This window comes from Haliaeetus albicilla, chromosome 20 (genome assembly GCF_947461875.1).
Source record: "Haliaeetus albicilla chromosome 20, bHalAlb1.1, whole genome shotgun sequence".
NCBI lineage: Eukaryota > Metazoa > Chordata > Aves > Accipitriformes > Accipitridae > Haliaeetus > Haliaeetus albicilla.
Window position 1 is genome coordinate 14,705,403 of NC_091502.1, and position 22,986 is coordinate 14,728,388.

General features: G+C 37.1%; 1 protein-coding gene across 5 annotated transcripts in view; it reads right to left on the reverse strand.

Annotated features, from left to right (window-relative positions):
* The window catches only part of CNTN5 (contactin 5), a 672,838-nt gene that overhangs the window by 419,881 nt on the left and 229,971 nt on the right, over positions 1 to 22,986 (reverse strand). The window contains exon 2 of one of the 5 annotated variants that reach the window (XM_069808331.1): positions 21,241 to 21,417. The exons of the other annotated variants lie outside the window; for them this stretch is intronic. The gene's annotated coding sequence lies outside the window, so the exon portion shown is untranslated. The remainder of the gene's footprint in view (positions 1 to 21,240; positions 21,418 to 22,986) is intronic. 5 annotated transcript variants of the gene reach the window in all.

Below are 22,986 nucleotides of genomic sequence, written 5' to 3' on the forward strand. Positions count from 1 at the left end.
AATTAAATAATTAAATTTCAAACTTTTTACCCCATTTCTTACTTTAATTAGATATACCTTTAAATTAAAAATAGCAGTCAAAGGAAATGGTTCTAAAACATTAACAATGAAACATTTAGGAATACTTGTAGGAGCCTGTCAGCTTTATTATAAACAATCTATTTTTTTAAAAATACAAACTAAAAATGGTAAAAGTCCTAAAATACTAAAAATTCTCAAAAGCTTTAGATTAATGTGCTGTATAGGTAAAAAAATGCCATTTTTAATAAAAAGAATGCAAACAAAATTGCTTCAGGAAGTCTGTTGAAATCCAGATAAAGTACACTGATACTCTAAAGTTCAGTTTAAAGATTAAAAATTATGAAAGTGCAGGAAAAATATGAAGCCAGTAGTGTATGATTCATTGAGTGCAAGATCTACATTAGTGAAATAAGAGGTTAAGCCCTAAAAACCAAATCAAACCAAAACAACTTCAATTATTTCAATGCAGAAATACATGCTTTTCATATAAAATAAGACTTCAATAATTATTATCTCTTTAGAAAGCACACTAACTTGAAAGCTATGGTATTACATGAACAAAACCAAACAAAAACCAAAGTATGACCAAAGACAGCTAGGTTAATAAACAATACTTATATTCCATAAAAGTCAGTTTTTCCTCCTATGCCCAGAAAATACATATTCTGAGTTAGTCTGCAATACCACAAAATTTAAATGTAATTATCAATATATACTTCAGAATATATATTGACTACTCCTTACTGGCCCAGGCACAAATTAAACTTCCAGGAGTGCCAATTTAGAGGCATCTCACAGTAAAGAAAGGAAGACTTTTTTTCGTTTATATTAAAAAAAAAAAGCTAATTTTTACTCTAGTAGTACGCAACTTAAAATCAACAGGCAACTAGAAAGATAACTCACAGAAAATAATACACTGCTGAGGAAGAGCAATTAAAAAACATGTTCCACTGTTTTCCATGGGGAATATCAAAAAGTTTTAAGAATGCTTCCACTGTATTTTCAGAATTCAGCATTTTTAAACTTCACAGGCACCTGATATACATTTAATGTAGCATGCTTGTAGTTTTGGAGGAAGTTTATACACTAAAAAAAAAAAAAGAAAGTTAAACAGTTGAGTTTTATGGCTAATTATGATAGTTAAATTCACAAAATCTCAGAGGTGCCTTTGCATTAAGAAGACCACTCAGCAGTTATAGTTGTAATATTAATATCTAATTCTCTTTCCACATATTTTTTGTGTGGTTTTGGCTGGGAAAACTTAAGGTTGTATTCCTCAGATGTTAATTTATTTTTGGATAGAGTATCCCAGGCCTATGCAACAGGGGGGAAAAAGTCCCTTGTCATTAACAACAAACATCCTGAATCAACAACTTGTCAACTTTTAATCAAATAAAGACATTTAAAGCTAAAATGAATAAAGCTGTTACGAATTACCCAAAAAATATACAGCAGGGAAAATTCCTCCTCTAGTAGCAAGGACTGAAAGAATAACCAATGTATTTGTCTGCCACACTTATAATCTCTATCATTCTAAAGAAGAGATCGTATTGGCAAGTTAAAGGTCTCCACATCAGCACAAAACTCATCAAGGTACTTAAAATCATTGAAAGGAGACTTCATGTTAATTCAACAGAGGCACTGTTTAGTTAATTCAGTTCCATATTGCAAAAAGTCTCTGTACAGAACAAACACCTTAGACCTGGCATGATTCCTAAGGCAGTCTGGTTTTCTGCACTATTCCAAGACCATTCCTATTGCAGCCATTCTGTATTGATTGCCATGGATCATTTCTCATCCTTAAGTAGGTTCATTTTCATTCTTGGTACATTAGGTGCTGTTTCAGCCTCGGTCTGAATTGCTGTTTAATAAGATAAATAATCATAAGAAGTAATTACCCAACATTTAAGCTGATTTGTAGCTGTAGCTGTGAGACTGCAAGATTATCAGGAATACTGTGCTCATATTTCTGTTCCTTTGTCTTCTATCTGAGAAAACAAATGGTTTTAAGTTGTCTAAACTTGGACTAAGAGAGAGGAATTTGCAAAATTTCTCACATAGTTTTAAATTTAAATATTTCATTTATTCTCAAGAAAGTGATTCAGTATTTCTTGTTCAGTTGTCTCATCTGTCTAGTAATATCTGTTTACATTGTATTAAGATCTAAAGATTCTGATCAAAGTATCAAAAAGCTGAATGAATCTCTAGAGCCAGTTACCCTGCCTCAATACAGCATCAATTGCACCTACATAATTTTTCACAAACATTTGTCTCATCTGTTGTTAATCTCTGTCTTTAGTAATAGAAACTTTGCAACTGCCTCATGCGATTTGGTCAATCTGCAATTAGAAACTTTTCCTTATTGGACTATCTACATCTTTATCTCTGCAACCTGAGCTGCAACTTCTCGTTTCATTCACCTTGCATATGGGGAAAATAGTTTTACTTGTTTGTGCAATAGCCTTCTATGTTTTGGAAGGTTTTTATGTCCCACATGAGTTCTAACTTCTTCAAGGTAAATGGCCTTAAGTAGGTTAATCTATTTTCATAGATAAATTCACTAGGCCTCTGATTGTTATCATTGTTTATCTCTGGACTCTCTGATAGCTGTACATATTTCTTAATCTGTCACACATGAAACGTTAGGGTTTTTTTCAGCTGAGACCTACTATTGTAGAGTTTAGCAGAAAGATTATTTTAAATATTTTTCTATATGCCTGCTTTGTCCTAAACTTTCTGTCTGTACATCCCAGGATAGTGCTGTTTGGACAGTAACATGGCATTTATGTTTCATTTTCACCTTGTGATCTCTTGAGCTCTTTCTAGCCAGCCCCTACCAAAGTAGTTGCTCCCAAACCTGTGAATTCATTGTTCTTATGTAAAATAGTATTTTGAGTTTATACATGTTGATTTATATCTTTTCGTCCCCTAGGTGTTTGCTCCAGTTTCTCAGGATGATTTCAAATTCTGCATCTTATATGCTGCAGTCCCAAAGAGCTAGATGTGATCTGCAATTTAATATGGAGCTCTCTGTTCCATCATTAGATCCTTAATGAAAACAACAACTAGAAGTAGGCCTAAAATAAGCATTTTGGGGTTCAACAAAATAGACTTAGTGCCCTCCTCCTACCTAATTAGTGATTACTGGCAGCTATTCTTTGAGTGTAGTTTTCTAGCAAATTTTTCATTCACCACCTAGTCCTATGCAGATCTCTTTTAGATTCCTTTGAGAAAGTCCAAACCTAAGTGGAAAATCAAAATCTATACTATATACTCCCTCTCTATCCATGGGAACACCTAACCATGTTGTATAAAGATTATAAAATCTACAGTTAGATTTGTATGACAAAACTTGTTCTTCACTGATCCCACTGGCAGCTGTTCATCTCCTTCCTACCTGTCAGGGGCTTAAAAAATGTGATTATTTATTCCAGGGTATGTTCTTGTCATGAAGATTCACTTTTTTTAATTCCCTTCTCCATACAACATTGCCTTTATCCCAAAGATTTTACAACCTAGGTAAAATAAGTCTAGGGGGTTCTTTAAATATATTGACAAATAAAATATCACTTTAACCTTCAGTCTATTGGGCTACATGAAATTTGAGGCTATTCAAGAATCTAAATTGTGACAGGATTAGGCAGAAGGTTCTTTTTCAGACTGAAGTCTCATTAAAGGGTATGAAGGTAAAGATTAGTGATCAATTCTCAGTGTAGAAAAGAGTCAGCAGTGGCATCCTCCAGAGCTGAAAATGCCCAGCTGGTTCAAATAGCAATTAGAAAAATTCATGGACAACATCTCCAGCAACAGATATTAAAATGTGTGTTTACAGATGTGTGCTTTAATACCTCTAAAGCAATGACTATGGATGCTGGAGCAAAGCAAAGGACTACAGAAATTACCCACTACATAAGACTACAAAGGGCTACACAAAAGGGACAGGCTCCTATGCTCCTAACAACATAAGAAGATGGCCACATTACCACTCTGGAGCAAGCTCTTGGGGCTAAGATAGTTCACTGAAGATACTTGCTCCATACTCAGATGTCTAAAGGGAAAACAAACACTGGCTAACAGAAACAGCGTAAAGAACAGAACCAAGAACATCATAAGGCTATCATAGAAACCCATGATTTTCCCACACCTAAGATTCATTCTGTAACTGTAGTCCCTCTAGCACAAAAAGAATACAGTATATTTGGAAATGGTCCAAAGAAAACCAGCAACATGGTATGGAAAAAAATTATGAGTAATGACTAAGTAAGCTAGGACTATTCAGTCTGGAAAAGAGAGACTGAGGGAAGATATACTGTACAAAATCATGAAGGCCATGAAGAGGCATTATATATCTCTTTCAAAATATGAGACAAAAGTTATGAAATGTAACCAGCAGGAGCCAGGTCAAAAAGGAAATAAAGGATAGTGTTTTTTCCAAGCGGTGTGCCTATGTTTGCCAGAGGATGTTGCGGACCTTAGAAGTTTATATGACACAAGGGGAAGACGGGCATAGTGCAGGGAACTGAGATCTACAGAAAGCTGCTAAATATGTAAGAATTTCCTGAGATAAATGTGATTTCTGAGCTGAAAGTGATTGGTGGCTAAAAGATTTTAGGTAAAAATATCTATCTATCTGCCCAGTTCCAATCCTTCTCTAGGCATGCACTTTGATCAATGTCAGGGACAATAGAAGAATATTTTCTATGACCCAACATGCTTGGTCTTTTTCTTATTCCAATAACACCCTGAATCACTGCTATAAAGTCAAACTAAGGAAGTGTTTGCTGTTGACGAAACATAAAATCATTTATTGGATTATTAGATTTTGCCAGATACTGTATTTAGAATTTTTTTTTCAACTTACTAAAGAAGAAAAGTTCTTTGCAGTTATTGACTCAAAGAATAAAAAAACTTCTATTACATGCAAATGCAAGCCTGTGACAAAAAAACCCAACTAACTTAAAGTTCTAGTAATCAGCTTTTTTCCCCCCAACAGCCTTTGATACTACTCATAGTAATATAATGTTCCATAACACTGTCACACCAGTTGAAAAACTGTCTTAAGACTAAAGATCAGTGTTAGTAAGAAATCATGCTACTGTTGCACCATGGGGATCTTGAATATCACTATACTCTGTGTTCATGAAATACTGCTAAAGGAAAGAGCCTTCTGGAGTGACAACCAGACAAGAAGTTTGTGTTTTAAGCATGCGACTTTTTCAGCACAGCTACACAATGTTGTTTCCCTGTTTTCTAAATTTCTAGCAAAGCCTCAGACTTGCCTGAAAGACAGTTGGCGTCTGTGCAAGCTAGACAAAGTAGGAAGTAATAGAGATTGACAGAGGGACTTGTCTAAGGTTTTGGATAAGTCTGCAAGAGCTGTCTCAATTAAGGGAGTTTGTTAGCTTCACTACTGGAGACCGTAAGGAGAGCAAATACTGTTACTGGCTTTTCAGATCGTACCATGCAAAGAAGCATTTTTCATCTAATGCTGACCATTGGATTACGGTCTACCATGCTAGAGGAAAATCCCTGCACAGGAATACTCTGGTTTATTGAGGAGTATTCAGAAGTTACATTACTGCAGGAGGCATTAAAATGAAACAGACTTTTGATCATTTTGCACTCCCCAAAAACTTTGGCTGGATGTTGAACTTCATCTCAATACCTAGTTTTGTAAAAACTTAGATGGCACTTCCTCCCATCAGACTCTGGGTCAGCTCTGCTTCAGCTATGTGTCAGGTTAATGGACATCACTCACTTGGAGATCTGTATCTCAATGGGAAGCTGATTTAGAGTCCCGAAGAATTCATAGTTTCTAAAAATACTTCCCAAACCAAGCTATATTAAATAACATCTTTTTAAAAAACTAAAAAAAATGTCTCCTCTGGAGTTCAAAAGTTTAGACGTTCAACTGGGATTGTCAAGACCTAGTTCAAGTCTGTTTTCCCAAATGCTATTCTGGTTAATGTAGTAGGTTTCTTTCTTTCACACTTTTACCACTCCAGCAGTACCACTCTGGTTCTATCGTTACATGTCTGGTAAAAGACAGAAGAGATCTCTAACAAAGAATGGAAGTTCAACAAAATAATTTTTTTTTTACTGACAACCACTTTTGGTGAAAAAAATTCTGACCTGTGGAATTTGATGTTGATATGAAATATACTTCCTAACACCATTATGTATCATGAACAGTAGAGTCTTCACATTTTGGCCTATGCTGCAGAGTTTAGCTTAATATACTGTTCAGGCACATGCAAAGTAGAAAATTGTTCCCAGCTGTAGATTTATGTGCACAGGAGAACATCTCTGGCCATGCTGGACTCTGAGGAGATAAAAGTAGAACCTTTCTGTTAGAGCAGCATTTGCTCTAAGTACTCTTCCCATGCCACCTCCATCTTCCCAGTCTCAGAGCCAGAAGCACACAAGCCATGGGCTTGTTTCAGCATCTTATCCTTGGGATAAGAAAAGTTACTGATAAGAAATCTTAACCAGTTCTGTCCCAATATAATTCTTAACAGAAAAAGTAAATGAGATCATTTATTCTGTTTAATAGAACTAGACTGGTCTTTAAAAATATCACCCCCTGATTCTTTTTACGTTCAATTACAAAAAAAAAAATTCAACACTTTTCCAGTATGCACTCTGGTATGTATCCTATTTTATGCAAACATATAATGAATTGTTTTACACTTCTCATTAACTGAGTTATTTTCAGCACGCCTATATTCTCTGCTGTTCATATCCAATTTTACCACATAGTCCAAATGAGAACAAAAAGAACATATTTCAGACTTTTACTGAAGTTAAACATTTGAACAAAAGACAGTGGAAAGTATTTAAAAGTTCAACTATTCTACTGAGATAACAGCAAGTGTCACAATTATGTAGTATTTCAAACAAAACCAGAAAATACTGATTTACAAACAAGTACATTGAACGTACCCTGCATTCAAAATTTTCAGCCCTGTACCCATAGTAATTTCCATCTACCATTGTCATTGTTTGTTTTAGCTGGCTGACCCTTAGCACACAGAGTCCAAAGACAACAGCAAATTTGTATTTGACCTAGATTTATTATTTAAATATTTATAAGTTAATAAAGCTCAGCACTTTGAAAATAAGAATTCTCTTTCATTTCCATTTCTTTTCATATTTCTGAGATTTTATTGCTGTCAGCTATGGCTAACCATCTTGTATTAGGAAGCAGTCAGGACTTAGAATAAGGTGTCCAGCATTAACCTTTCTACCTAATAAAACAACAGTACAGCTCAATTGCTCATGGCATTGTCCTCAGTCATTTAATTCACTTTCTATCTGGATAGAAAGTGGATAGCAACATTTTCTGCCACTCTGACTGTCAAGTAATTCACCTCAGCCTGTGAAGGATTAAGAGGTAAGGCAGTTTCCTGTCTTAAGTTTTCAATCTCTATGAATAAGTGCTGACAACACAGTTTTCACATACCCATTTTCATCTCATGATCAAAGCTGCATTTCTATTGGTTAAGAAAAATGCATCTGTACACACATCATTTCAAGCCTAAGTTTCTAATAATCAAACAGAAAAAATAGAAGTACAATTTACAGTCATATTGCCAATATACTAAGGCCCTTAAGTCAAAGTCTTCTCAAAAACTGTACAGCCTCTGATTAATATTCCAGCAGAACTCCCACAGAAACATCACTCTGGTTGTACTGGACACTGCTGAGGCACACGCATTCCCGTTTCAAAGAGCTCACAGTTTAATTTCAAGCAAGAAAATTGAACAGCAACAAGAGAGACCGATGGAGACCAATAAATTAAGCTCAGGCAGCTATTGAAGACAAGGTAAAAAACAGGATTGAGGCACGGAGTAATTTCTTCCTTAGAAGGCTAAGAAAGAAAATTTGCTTCTGTCCCATGGAAGCACCTGTCAATACACATTTCTCCTTTTATTTTTCTAAAATGTTTATGTTTTCCACTTGTAAATGACAGAGCCATGTACACACTGCAATGGTCTTATAATAGTGGTTCATCCACTCGAATGAAAAGTGACTAACACTAACTGCCTTGAAGACGCAGCAAGAAACCTCTTACAGCAGCCAACTGTGCATCCTGCGCATTCAGCCACAGCTAGTGTTTACCAGCAACAATTTCCTTTCAGTTACATGCAGAGCTTTGGTGAACCTACCTCATTTCCACACCATTAACTTCCAAACATTTTTTTCTTCCCACTGTCACTCACCGTGAACTCTTCTGTGTTTTTCTGTCAAATTCAATAGCTTCTCCAGCAGTCTTGTGCTGTCTATCTCAGAAACAAATCCAGACCTTTCTTCTTCTAAAGAGCCTTTCTCTCATTCATGTCTGTCTTTCTGAGTAGTTTGGGCAGTACCTTGGAAATTGCTCACCATCATTATTCTATGTTCACCCCAAAAGTATGAAGTGTCCCATGATCCCAGGTGTGGTAGGCAGAGCCAATTTAACTGGGTTACTTAAAGGAGAGAGACACAATGCTTCACTTGCCTGTGCAGCAGTATTATTGTGCCAAACACCAAGCAGTTCATGGATGGCAGTGCTCTGAAGCATGGGGCTTTATCTCCTATAAATAGGATTAGCAAATGAAAATATGTATTCTAGTTTCATACAGCAGGATTATCAGCAAACCAATGCATTTCTGTGTTGTTCCTTTTAGGTCTATTTTCAGATGAGTACTAAGACAGCTTTTGTTAACCTCATCTGTGAAAAAATGCACATATTCTAACATGTTTAACATTTAGATTGAAGATTTAGACTACAAATAGATAGATCATCTCTTTAGTAAGAATAATAGAAATATCTCAGTCACAAATTTTCCTATTAGAAGAGAAAAAGTTGTGTCATAGAATCACTACAAATAAAAGAGCAGCTTAATGCATCAAATATATAGCCACTCATTACACCATTTGAAATATTGTGAGCTTCCAGTTTTAAGGTATCCATTTTATATAAGCACATTTTTAAAAACAAAAGGAAATACTGCTGCACAAGTTTTTCTTCATGACTCTTCCAAATGCAGATTCTGATAGCTAACTATTTTTGAGAAGTCACAAAAAATGGTAAATCACCTGTTCATGTTAATTCGATGTCAGTTCAAGAACACTGTATTTGTCATCTGAAGCTTCATAATATGTCTCTGAAACAGGCTCATGAAAATTTATCACGTAGTCTCATACTGAAGAAACATAAGAAAAACTTCCCTGAACTGTTTCCATATTTACTATAAGTCCATCCTCATTACAAATTACTAAGTTTTATTTGCAATTTTAAATGTAATATAATGCACTTATGCACAAAAAAACCTAACCTTCTGAACTTTCGCTGAACAGCAAAAGTAAATTTACCAGCCTGAGCATGGATTATCTGCGTTGATTCTACATGACAGTTGAAATATCCAGAGACTTGCTTTCCAAAGAATAGATGGCATTTACTGTCTCTGGGACACACTTCCTGTTAAATATATGAGGGAAATAACAGCACAGCCAGAATTTGTGTTTCCCTCTACAGCAGTCGGAAATAAAGACATCAGGTTACACAGAATGTAAATCCCTCATTTGTATTTGCAAAGAGTAAAGTCAGGACCTTGAATTTTAGGAAAACAAACTTCCAGCTCTTCAAGGAATTAGTCAATAGGACCCCTGGGAAACTGCCCTCAGGGACAAGGGAGCAGGACAGACAGAGCTGGCAGACCTTTAAGGACATTTTCCATAGACCGCAAGAGCTCCCGATCCCTAGGTGTAAGAAACCAGGAAAGGAATGCAAGAGACTGGCATGTATGGGTGGAGACCAGCTGGTCAAACTAAAGGGCAAGAAGGAAATGCACCGGTGGTGGAAGCAGGGACAGGTATCCTGGGAAGAGTATAGGGATGCTGCCCGGTTATGTAGGGATTGGGTCAGGAAGGCCAAGGTGGAGCTGAACTTAGTGAGGGATGCAAAGAATAATAAGGGCTTCTACAGGTATGTCAGCCAGAAAAGGAAGGTCAAAGAAAGTGTATCCTCCCTGATGAGCACAACTGGCAAACTGGTAAAAACAGATGAGGAGAAGGCCAAGGTACTCAACTTTTTTGCTTCAGTCTTCACCAGCCAACTCTTTTCCCACACCTCTCGAGTAGATAGGCTGCAAGACGGGGCCTGGGGGAGCAAAGTCCCTCCCACTGTAAGAGAAGATCAGGTTTGTAACCACCTGAGGAACCTGAACATACAGAAGTCTATGGGACCTGACAAGATGCATCCCAGAGCCCTGAGGGAACTGGCTAATGCAGTTGCCAAACCACTCTCCACAGTATTTGAAAAGTCACAGCAGTCAGGTCAAGCCCCTGGTGACTGGAAGAAGGGAGACATTGCACTCATTTTTAAAAGGGTAGAAAGGAGGACCCTGGGAACTACCGACCTGTCAGCCTCATCTCTGTGCATGGGGAGATCATGGAACAGATCCTCCTAGAAACTCTGCTGAGGCACATGGAGGACAGGGAGGTGATTTGAGACAGCCAGCATGGCTTCATGAAGGGCAGGTCCTGCCTGACCAACCTAGTGGCCTTCTATGATGGAGCGACTGCATCAGTGGACAAAGGAAGAGCTGCGGATGTCACCTATCTGGACTTCTGTAAGGCCTTTGACACAGTCCCCCACAACATCCTTCTCTCTAAATCAGAGAGATATGGATTTGATGGAAGGACTGTTCGGTGGATGAGGAATGGGTTAGATGGTCTCCTTCTAGAGGGTAGCGGTCAATGGCTCAATGTCCAGATGGGGACTGGTGATAAGTGTCCCTCAGGGGTCCGTACTGGGACCAATACTGTTTACTATCTTCATCAATGACATAGACAGTGAGATCAAGTGCATTCTCAGCAAGTTTGCAGATGACACCAAGCAGAGTGGTGCAGTTGACACGCCTAAGGGACAGGATGCCATCCAGAGGGACCTGGACAAGCTCAAGAAGTGGACCTATGTGAACCTCATGAAGTTGAACAAGGCCAAGTGCAAGGTCCTGCACATGGGTTGGGGAAACCCCCAGTATCAATACAGGCTGGGGGGATGAAGGGACTGAGAGCAACCCTGCTGAGAAGGACTTGCAGGTATCGGTGGATGAAAAGCTGGACATGAGCCATCAATGTGCGCTCACAGCCCAGAAAGCCAACTGTACCCTGGGCTGCATCAAAAGAAGTGTGGCCAGCAGGTCAAGGGAGGTGATTCTGCCCCTCTACTCCGCTCTGGTGAGACCCCCCCTGCAGTACTGCATTGAGCTCTGGGGTCCTCAGCACAGGATAGACATGGACCGCTTGGAGCAGGTCCAGAGGAGGGCCACAAAAATGATCAGAGGGCTGGAACAGCTCTCCTATGAGGAAAGGCTGAGAGAGTTGGGGTTGTTCAGCCTGGAGAAGAGAAGGCTCCGGGGAGACCTTATTGCAGCCTTTCAATACTTAAAGGGGGCTTATAAGAAAGATGGGGACAGACTTTTTGGGAGGTCCTGCTGTGATAGGAGAAGAGGTAATGGTCTTAAACTAAAAGAGGGTAGATTTAGACTAGATATACAGAAGAAATTTTTTTACAATGAAGGTGGTGAAACACTGGCACAGGTTGCCCAGAGAGGAGGTCGATGCCCCATCCCTGGAAACATTCAAGGTCAGGCTGGACAGGGCTCTGAGCAACCTGATCTAGTTGAAGATGTCCCTGCTCATTGCAGGGGGGTTGGACTAGATGGCCTTTAAAGGTCTCTTCCAACCCAAACTACTCTATGATTCTATTTCATAATTTACTTAAAAACTAATACAAAGGCTACCCTTTAAAATACATACATTTTATATACCACATAGTGTAACAGTTTCTTCTCCATAATTAATTAACATGAATCACCTTGCTGATTCTTCTCCATTGACAAAATTTAGTCATGTACATCTGCATAGCAAAATAATTTCTTGTTATGTATGGAAATCATAAGTATTTGTACCCATGATGAAAAATCAAAATATTTTAAAGCAACACGGTTCTTCCCTGCCTGTTTCAATATTCTTATAAAAGGAAGAAAAAATATTGCATATAAGTATCTTCTGATATTTCCTCATAATTTGTAAAACAAAAGCAAAACATTCCTTTTCAGTAAAACTGAGGGATACAATGGTGATGCTGTCAGCTAATAGGCTAGCCAATTGTTGCCTTCATTGCAGACAATGTTGGATTGACAGAACAACTAAGAAGTTGTATACTAGAATAATAAATGGCATTCTAAGCTGTCTTGCTGTCCAATCATTAACCAGGTGAAAGCAATTTCCAATACTGACCAACCCCAGGTTCTGAAGACCCAGGGAAAAAATCCAAGCTACTAAATTCATTGGTTTAAACAATTAACAGACACGGGGGGGTAGGGGGAATAAAAAAAGAAATAGAGTTCCAAACTGATGCAGACATTCACGAAGGGAAATGATTTTCAAAGCTTGCAATTAGAAAATTCTCTGTTCAAGGTCTGACACAATAACACCCTTCTTTTGGAGAAAAAAATAATAAATATACATAGGCTTTAGCGTATTTAAAAGCCATCTAATTTCACATAATCACATAATTTGAAATATCACTACAAACAAAGAAGCAGTAAAATACATGCAAATTCTCTTTATTAATTCTCCTTTCTAAAATATGTGTTCTGGTCTCTACCCTCCTCCCCCTTCTTTCTTCACCCTAGCAATGATTTCTGCCTCTCACAGACTTGATTGCTCTGATGACCTCAATCAAAAGGCAATTATCCAGCAAGGATGGAAGGTAATTATTCCCATCAAAGAGAGATTGAATGCACCTGAATAGACAGCTGCAGTTCTTCCAGGGATTACATTATTACTATAGAAATTGCCTCCATTAATTTGTGATGCATGTCAAACTTATGATAAAAAGTTGATTTGTTTGCAGGACAACTACTTTTGCTGTTTCACCCAACACTCACTTTAAGGCAAGAGCAACAGTCAATTGTAAGTCACTTTAGTATATAAGTGACAACTGTCAGCATGCAACCATCTGTTCAGGAGTGAATGTGACATAAAACCAGAAAAGGGAATTGAAGCTCCAGATAGATGTGCGTTATATAATTCACAGACAGAGCCAAAAGCATCGGTACTTCAGCCCAAGCTTTCCAAAATCCTGCTGTAGGGACAAAAGTATAGAGACAATAAACACTAGTAAAAGAAAAACAGTAAGGCTCAGCAAGAAAATAAGTTTATTCAACCTATTTTCCTTCAACCCAAGATGGGAAAATGTTTAATTCTAGAAGAGAAAGAATATAAAATCTGTAAGTAATTATGAAAGATTTTTACTTCAATATTTACAAAATTGTCCTATTTTTTAGAAGAGGCTGACAAACTACCTGCTCTCAGACTACTGAGGACTTATAAGTCCTCAGACTTATAAGGTACATCTTAAATGCTAAGCCTCTTCTGGAAATTCTGTGTAAGGACTGTAATCATTCCACACGCTGAAATTCTGCCTTCCTTAGGCAGACTTAGATGATTGAGAAATGGGATTTCCAACATAAAAATTCAAATGTCAGTAGATTTGGATATACCTCTAAGTAATCTAGAAGTGATCAGGTGCTTCACAATCGCAGTGGGTAAAATTGGTCCCCCTTAGGGCCGGTGTTTGCCCTGAATTAAAGGGGACCATTTCCCTTACAGATGCTTACCTCCTAAAAGGTGTGAAGCACAGAATGCATTTTACTAACTGCTGAACTATAAGGCATTTTAATGGACAATCAGCCAATAAACATGTTGTTACATTTTATTAGATGTTATTTTGATGCATAGGCTACATCTGTAAATCTTGCACTTTAATGCAGGCAAAATATGTAAAACTTACCATTCTAATGCTAATAAATTGTCATGAAACTCAGCAGTAAGGTCATACAATGTAGTGTTAATTAGGTACATACATGGCATATTTAATTTAGAAATAGGGAATTTCCTATTGTAATATTACATCCCTTCATTCTTGGAAGTATACTATCTAGACCCATTGACTAATCTTAAATTTATCATTTTCTTCTATAACCCTCTGGGACACTAAAGTCTCCAAAACCATTTGTATGCTTATTATCTCAAAAGTGTATGACACAACACTCTCTCTTTTAATGAGTAGTCCAAAAGAACCAAATACTTTTCTCAGCATCTTCAACATTTCACCAGCATCTCCATCTTCTCTCTGTAGTTCACTGAAGTATGAGAGGAGAAGGGAGTAAAGTGTGAAAGAAAAAAAGCTGAGAACAGAAGGGGGCAAGTATTTGCCCTGCCTATTTCAAAATTCTTTTTTTTACTTTCCAAAGTAAAAGACACAGCTGAATTTCCAGCCTCCAAATGATAGATGTTCCGTTCAACTGGCTTCGCTCTTGCAACACATGTTTTTCTGCTTCCTTTTTTTGTTCTTTATATGTTACAGAAAGTTTAAAATACAGTCAAAAGTTCACTTCCTTAAGCCTATTTTACCACTGACTGAACATACAAGTCCTGGTATGGCTTCATTTCTTTTTTATCACTACTTTTTGCTGTGTGATTGTTTCTACCTTGAAATTCTCAATGATCAATGTCAGTTCATACATAAAATAACTTTTCTTTTTCCATGAAGAGAATAGCAGAAATGTACTGTAGAGTTTGGAATCTCTACTGACCAGTGCTTTATTAAGTGTGTGTGCATCAGATATGGATGAAAGAAAACACAAAACTGTATTTTTAGTCCCAGAGAATTTTTGATACATGCATGACTTCTACTCAAATTATCTTTTGATTCATAATCACGGTGGTTAGACCTAACCTTTGCAAGTTGCTAAATAACCTTCAGCCCATAGATTTTAAAAAGACTGTCAGTTTCTGATTTAATTATGGTCAAACTGCTTCTAGATATTGTGATACACTATATAACGATCCTAAGAATTCAGGCATGTTTTCCTGTATCTTAACTAGATGCTAGACAGCCTCCTGGTAGACACTTTTCTGTTTGGTCTTGATTCACATAACACAACCTCCTCACCAGCATCATGAAATTTTTGTGCACAAAAACTCTCCAATCCCTTTTGGGTATTTCAGAGAACATGGGGGAACTGGGTACTTAATGAGGCCAAGTGACCAGGTTTCTGGATTTGCCTTACTCTTCAGTGAGGAACATATTCTTGGTGGGTTATCTTAAGATCATTCTTATCTCAAGCTAGGTTAAAGAAAAATGCAAATAAAAGAAGTTATTCAAAACATCTAAAATACCCGACACAGTTACAAAAAAAGAAAAGGAAATTGGCATTTTAATCTACTTGCACTATGATTAAATAAAAAATCTCTTTATCTAGCAGGTGTGATGTGGACTTCTCTGGCATCTGTGGATTTTATTTCTCTCCGTGCCTTGTACCCCAGGTTTTATCCCCGAAGGAAAATATTGTCTGGGTAAGATAGACTTGGTTTCAGAATTAATTTCCATTTTGGAGCCCTCCAGTGGGTCTAGAGAGATTTAATCTGTTTTTCTAAAATAACTTTACTTCTCTCTCATTCCAGTGATAGTCTGACCATCCATCTGAGTCAAAATAAGCTTTCTTTCACTTCCGTAGAAACACAAATTTCTTCTTAGAGCAGATCAGTTCTTATACATGACAGACAAATTACCCATTCCTTGACTCAGTGAAGGTATAAACTCCCCCTATCTCTTTCTCTTTGGGTGACTCAGGGTGGCTTTTTACATTACACAAATCACAGCAGAACTCAGGCCCTTGGCTGATAGCTGCAGTGCAATCGTTTCTTCCATCTCCCTTCCTGACACCGTAGCTAAGGCCTAAGGTGACCAGAAGAAAAGCTTTTATTTTGAGTTGGGTAGAGGGGTCCTTTTCCAAACAATCTGCTGGTTGAACTTACCTGTGAATAAATTATTATTAAATCTGATGGAAAGGTGACAACAGTGTCTGTCTGGGAGGGAGTCAAAAAGGGGTGGAACAATTGTTCATGGCATCAGCCTGTTATTAGTTGGACCGTGCACAGCGATTACACCCACAGCAGAAATGCTGTCACTTGAGGTACCTTCTCCATGGAATCTTGCATGTCTACATTGACGAATATAGTGGAAACAAATACCTAAATAGGATATATGGTTCATTACTGGTTCTTCACAAAGACACTAACATGAGTGTAATTAGCCTTTCTGGCATGACAATGGGCCTGGGAATATCAAACCCCAACCCCAACATCCCTCCTAGGAGGATGTTACAACAAATAGCCTTTTTATTCAAATCCCTACTAAGCTCTTGCAGTTTGCCAGTGAGGATCTCTTCTTTCCTTATCGCTCTTTAGCACTGAGGCAAGCTAGTTTGCAATCAGAAGAGTAATAGGAATAGCTTCTGCAGCAAATAAACCCTTTGAGAAACAGTGCAGTAAGAGGTTATCAATTTGGAGCAAACAGACAAATTGTGCCCTGGGCCTCTGGATATATCTGCTACTGCATCCAGTACTGCATTGATTCACAAAGTTGAATATTCAGTTTGTTGCTGCAGAACGATAATCGAGGTATCTTGGGTAATCTAAACAACTGAATTAGTCATGGTCATCCTCTACTAATTATGGTTATGGATGAACTGCTTTTGATTCTGCAATAAGTTTATTAATAAGTCCAAAGTACAACACGCTCCATGCAGAGACTACCTTAAGGGTAAATCAGAATAAGGTGACTTACAGGAAAGAGTACATTACCTGGTAGCACCAAACTTATCAACTTTATAGTGCCAAGAACTGCTGATAAGAAAATGTTATGGCATGCTGTGATATACAGCTTTAAATTATGGAGTTACCACTCACACTGTATATGCTTTACAAGAGATTTATTTGCATCTTTAAAGGTTTATACAATTAAATATTCCTTTAAAGATCTATACAAAATGTAGAATACTTTAAAAGATATACATCTAGAAATCATAAAAACTCATAAATCATTAAAATTGGAACATGTTAATATAAAAAGAAGCAAAAAGTAATAATAAATCACGCTATCAGCAGACAAAGCCCAAATTACCATTTTAAGAGTCCTGCTTTCATTTCTGATCACCAGTAACCAAGCAGAGATAAATGAAAAGAGAAAAAAAAGAGGAAAACATGACAACAGGTTAGCTCTGCTGAATTTGTAGAAGTTGATAAGAGAAATATGAGCTTTGTACCATGCTTTGTATATTAACATGTATGTTCTTTTGGGACTGTAATGTGAGACTGTTAAAATACATGATGCTGCTCCACATTCATTGCTTTTCTAATAATAAACAGTGATGAATGACTGCAAATATCTATTGCAGAAGTGGATGAGGGATGGATATAATGAGCACACCAAGGGGGCATATTTTTAAGCCAGTATGTGATTGTAGTATGCACAAAACCAATTATATAAGTAATGCCCACATCACTCATGCTCTGTTTTGCAGATCAGCACACATTTGAAAGTTCCCAGTAATGAGAACTTTGCTGATTGTTACCCAGGGAGGGGATTTCAAGCAGCCCTTTTTGAAAAAACAAAAGACCAAGCAACATATTTTTACAGCTTTATTTCCTGCATTAGAAACTGATAACCTTTATGAAATTATGGGGGAGTACAGTAAAAAAGAGCACACTTCTTAGAAATATACTAAGTCCTTGCTAGGGAGACCATCTGTAGCAGGAGATTAATCTTCAAATTCAGTCTTTCTCAGCTTAACTCTGAAGAGGCTAATACAGACAGCGAGTGCTAAATGGAAGGAAGGAGTCAGAGTTTGACTACCAGACATAATTCACTGTTTTATAGCGAACATGGTTTATACTAATCTGTTTTCCTTTGCCCTGAAGCCAGCTACCAAAGTTAGTGAAACCTGGCCTTGGCTGCAGAGCAGCCCACAGCTCACCTGGCCATAGCCTGGCAAGCTCCTCTCTCGCCTCATCCTCCTCATCTACATGGTCCTTTACCTGTCTCCAAATACCTGTTTTTTTGACCCAGTATCCAAAGTAAATATTTTTACCAAACACTATCAGAAAAATGATGTAATTTCAGAGTTGTGCTGTAATTTTAAAAAAGCGTATTTCATGCACACGTTATGTATTCAGAATGACTTACAGAGTTTGTGCCCTCTCCACTTGCATTAACTCTGGTATTGATGTGATCCTTTGCAACCTCATTCCTCGTGCTAACTTCAGAGAAAACTCACCTGAAGGTGAGCAGTTTTCTGCAAGGCTAGTGTGCTAAAATGCCTCAGGAAAAGGGCTAAGGAGTTAGAAGGGAGGTGGCAGGACTGCACACAGGTGGGGAAGGAGGGATGGCAGGTAGCTCGAAGCTGAGCTTAGGCTGCAGGGGAGCCCCAGGCTCCAGAGCCACATTTCTGCAGAGGAGAGGACACAGGTAGGACAAAAAGCATTTTACCTTTCTATGGCTGCATTGAAAATGAACTTAAGACTTAGATGGGTAAAGAGACTTAGATGGCTAATGAACTGATCTCATGGCTGCTAATATTCTCTAGGGTTTCCCCTCCCCCTTGCAGCACCCAAAAGGGCTTTCCAGTATCCATCTGCTGTATCTTGTCTCTAGGAACGAGAATTAATAAATATGCAGTGATCCCAAAACTACTCCCTGCCAAATAACCTTAGTGTAGCAACGGCAGTCACCAAAAGTATGGATATAGGGTATGCTAGATGTCAGCAGCAGAGACAGCTGGGTTACTTTATTAGAAAACTCAGCATGCCCTGAGCACAGGGTGACCCACACCGAGGGACATTCAGCCTCAGAAAATGCAACATCAGGGCATGATAACTCTCATGTTTTACAATAAGATAAATAAAATATATATAATGCCTCTAAGACAGATGCATGGATGTCATCTCCCATCACAAAGGTTTTACCCACTTCTTTTATTTTTAATTTCTTCATGGAGAAGTCAGTAGAAATCAAGGATAAATACAGAAGTGCTATACCAAAAATTCTGATCCATCATTATGCACATTTCAACATCCTAAAGTAGATTTTTCTCTTAAATAATTATTTCTGTGGATGGATACCATTATTTAGGGAAAGTGGAAGTTCTACAAATACTGTGATGACACAACTTTTTTTCTCCTGACATACACAGAAACTGTATTCAGAATAGACATCCTATCTTCTCTCTCCAAATACCTGCTTACTTGATGTGGTAAATGAATTAAGTATGCCACCAGACACCATTAAAAAAAAGACTGATATAACTGCAGAATCGTATGCAAACTCAAAAAATACTTATTTCACACCCATTTCATGTATACCAAATGGTTTAAAGAATGTCAGCTGTAGCCATAACAACACAGAAAAAATGCACAAATATTTCCTGGATCAAATGTAATTATGAAAAAATAATTAAATAACACTACCCAAAAGACTACTTATGAACAGCACATTTAAATATTCTGTAAAAATAACCAAACAGAAAATTAAATGTCTAAAAAATTAATTTTGTTCTGCAGGAAGAAAATTGAATAAAGCCTATTTATATATACAGCTCTTTGTCCTGAAAACCATGCATCCACAAATATAGTACCATCAGCTTCTTGCAGCATCCTTACCATATTGGTGTGGGTTAAGAGAAAGCATGTTCTGTGCTCAGTCTATCACTACGTAGCAGTTTGCTCACCAGATGTATTGAACAGAATGTAGAAAATCTACAATCTACATTCTACCTAAATTTCTCCCAGTAAAGCATTTCGAGAGTTTTTTTCTCTGCTTAGCTTTTTCACTAAATTTTGATGAACATCAAGTTAAGTATTTTTTCAAATTTCTCTGGAGTTGACTAATGAGTTCTGCTATTACTGGGATGGAAGAGAAAGAATGTCCTCACAGACAAATGACAAAACTGTGTGAACCCTATCTCCTGTTGAAACTCTCTAAATAATGCTATCAAGATCAGCATTCATTTTGTCTTTCTACATGTTATCATATTTATTCTACATTACTGTCACACCTTTCCACTCTACAATGAAGTTTGTTTGTGGCTCCCACCCTCCAATTACATTTGGGAAGAGAAACATGAGACTGCTTTTCTTCCTACTGGCGAGAAAACGAAGAGAAGAAAACGAACACCTTCTATCTCCACTAAGCCTGCTTATCATAAACAGGAACACATTGGTATAACAGAGAAAAAAAAGGACTCTAACAGAGTGAAGTGAATCGTTTAAGCAATATATATATTCAGAGAAGCCAAATGTGGAGGACTTCAAGACCCAAAGGATTTCTCCTGGCTGGACCAGACAGAGTAAGGACCAGCAGTATGCTTACACTGGACTGGCTATTTTTACCCTCTTCCCCTCTATTTTCCCAAACCTGTTTCTCCCCATCCACTTTGATCCCTGCCTTTCCCCACATTTAGCTCTTCCTTTAGACATCATATAGGTTTCATTATTTCTACAATCACCTTAAAACTTCCCATAACAAGACTTATACAATCCTACAAACCTCTCAAATATCCTGTAGTAAGTTTGCTCTTACCCATAAGACCCACGATGATCTTGTTTCCTCCCTTTTACCAGTTACGAAGCTCTGGCTGAAGCTCTCCACGGCTATGCTCCACTGATCTTTTCAGTGTCCTGCAAGTTCTTGGCCTTTGGTATTGTTCCTGTGATGTCCTAATCACTTAAGTTTCTGTATCTAGTGTTTAACATTTTACTTCTCCCGATTCTTATTATTGTTTTTTAAGTTGAATTGCCAGATAACCAGATATCTTGGCAATCCATATGTCCTTACATTTCAGGTGTCCACATACCTTTTACCATCCATGTATCCTTATAATACAAATTTTTCAAAGACAGAAACACTTTAATTAAGGGATTATTACAACTGCCATTTAGTAGCCTCAAAACAAGAATATGACTGTGCAAGATTGTAATCTTACTTTCTGGATTATTTTCAAATTTACAGCAAGCTACCCCTCAAAATGACCATATATATTGAAACAAGGGAGAAATACACTCTGTTTTAGACTTGTCAATAAAAATGTTTTGTTACTGATACACTGAGTCCTTTGTTCATCATACCAATGAATATTATCAATCTTTCCTTGCTTTCATCCCTCTATCACTGTATGGCTTTATTAACTCTAAAGAACAACAATTTTATTTTTGTTTTTTCCTTCAGCTGTGGAGTACATGGTATAGTGGAGTCCATGACTGCTACTGCTACTGCCCCACGAACAGAAATAACAAAAAAAAATGTGTTATCAAAGAACACACCTGCAGAGAATAGTTGAACTTCCCTCCACAGCCTTGGCCTTTGGCTGCTGATGCCTCTCTCTAGTAGTCTGCTGCCCTAATTCATTGCATCACTTCAATTGCCTGTATTAAGGCTCCTCAAGGTAGACACCCTATCTCACTCTGTCTGGTGTAGGAGGGTTAATCTCCACCAGGCCACTGTGAAGAAAATAATAAACCCCAACAATTATGAAAATGTCACTTTCCTTTTTCTGGCAGGACCATATGTCACATCTTAGAAAAATGTCAGGGTTTCCACAGGCCACAGTGTTGTTATTGATGTTGTTTGTATTGCACAGTAAAGCACATAGATTCAGAGTTTAATGATTTTACATTTTCTAGTGGAATGCAAAACATGTTATCCCTAATGGTCATGTAAAAAAAACCCAAAAGCCTGAGTTTTCAACATGACACAGAATTCTGTTTTTCTATGTAAAGATAATATTTCATCATCAGTACAAGAAGTTCATAATATAATAAAAAAAACCCAACAGAACCAAAACATTTGATTTCAAGTTCTATAAGACAAATTTCTTACTTGTCTTACTTACATTAAAATTGAGTCATTCTGAACAACAAGCAAAGCCTGAGGAGTCTGGATGTCTCCAGCTCTTTTAGTGACATGCCCTCAAGGAGTTATGCCTCATCATTCCTCACTAGACAAAATCTTTGAGGGTTTTCAAGGACAGCTCTAAAGAGAGCTTGTTGCAATGTTCTAGCCCAAAGGCACAGAGCACTACGGGCAGGTTTGCGTCCATTACCATCTTTGAATATTTCAGAAATTAAAATGGCTATATAAATGTGATGTCTGAACTATTTCACTATGAGGCATTACTAGTCTACACTTTGATGTTACTGAATTTTACCAGAGACGTCATCTCTAAGTGAAACAGGGGAAAAATTGCCTGTATTCTTAAATAGAATTTGATGTAGAGAGAATATCTTAAGTTTCTGTAGCAATTGTAGAAGTGGAAAAGAGGAAAGGCAATTGAAATCAAGAGGAAAAGTTGAAAGAATAATAGACAATGAAACCTAGTTGATGCCATTACAAGGCATGCATAATTCTGAAAAGGAAGCCTATTCAGAAGATGCTTTAATCTGTAGGATGTACTTTCTGAAGTTATTTTGTGGGTTTTGTTTATTCCATGGCATTAGATTACAAATTCAGTGAAAGAAGTTTACAGAAAGTTATGTATCATCGATTATTTATACAATCAGATGTATCTTCATTGTTTAATTACAATACAAACTTTTTTATTTCTTTCTAACTTAAGTTTCTTTAAATAATTTAGATCTTTGGGTGTTCATAGATGGGGAATGTTCATTCTGGAGAATGTGATGCTTAAAAACTAAACCCTCTTAAAAATATTTTTCTTTAAGCATTTATGAGTTTTTTGAGGAAAACAAACAAACAAACAAACAAAAAAATAAAACCACTCGGTTCCCAGGTCCAGTTGAATATGTCCAAATTAAATAAATACAAATAAAATAAAGTAAAATATAAATTCACAAGAAAACCAAAGTGACTTCAAAGTATTATTTACTATATACTTAGTTTTTACACAACTAAAAATTAGAACCAAAGTAATTAAAAAATTAATAAAATAGTATAGGAATGAGATGTTACAAATTGGAAAATGAAAAAAATCTTTCTTAAAGCATTGAAAATTAGTTTTTAGATAATTTTAAATATTTTCAGCTTTTTTAGGTATATCTTTATTGACTCCA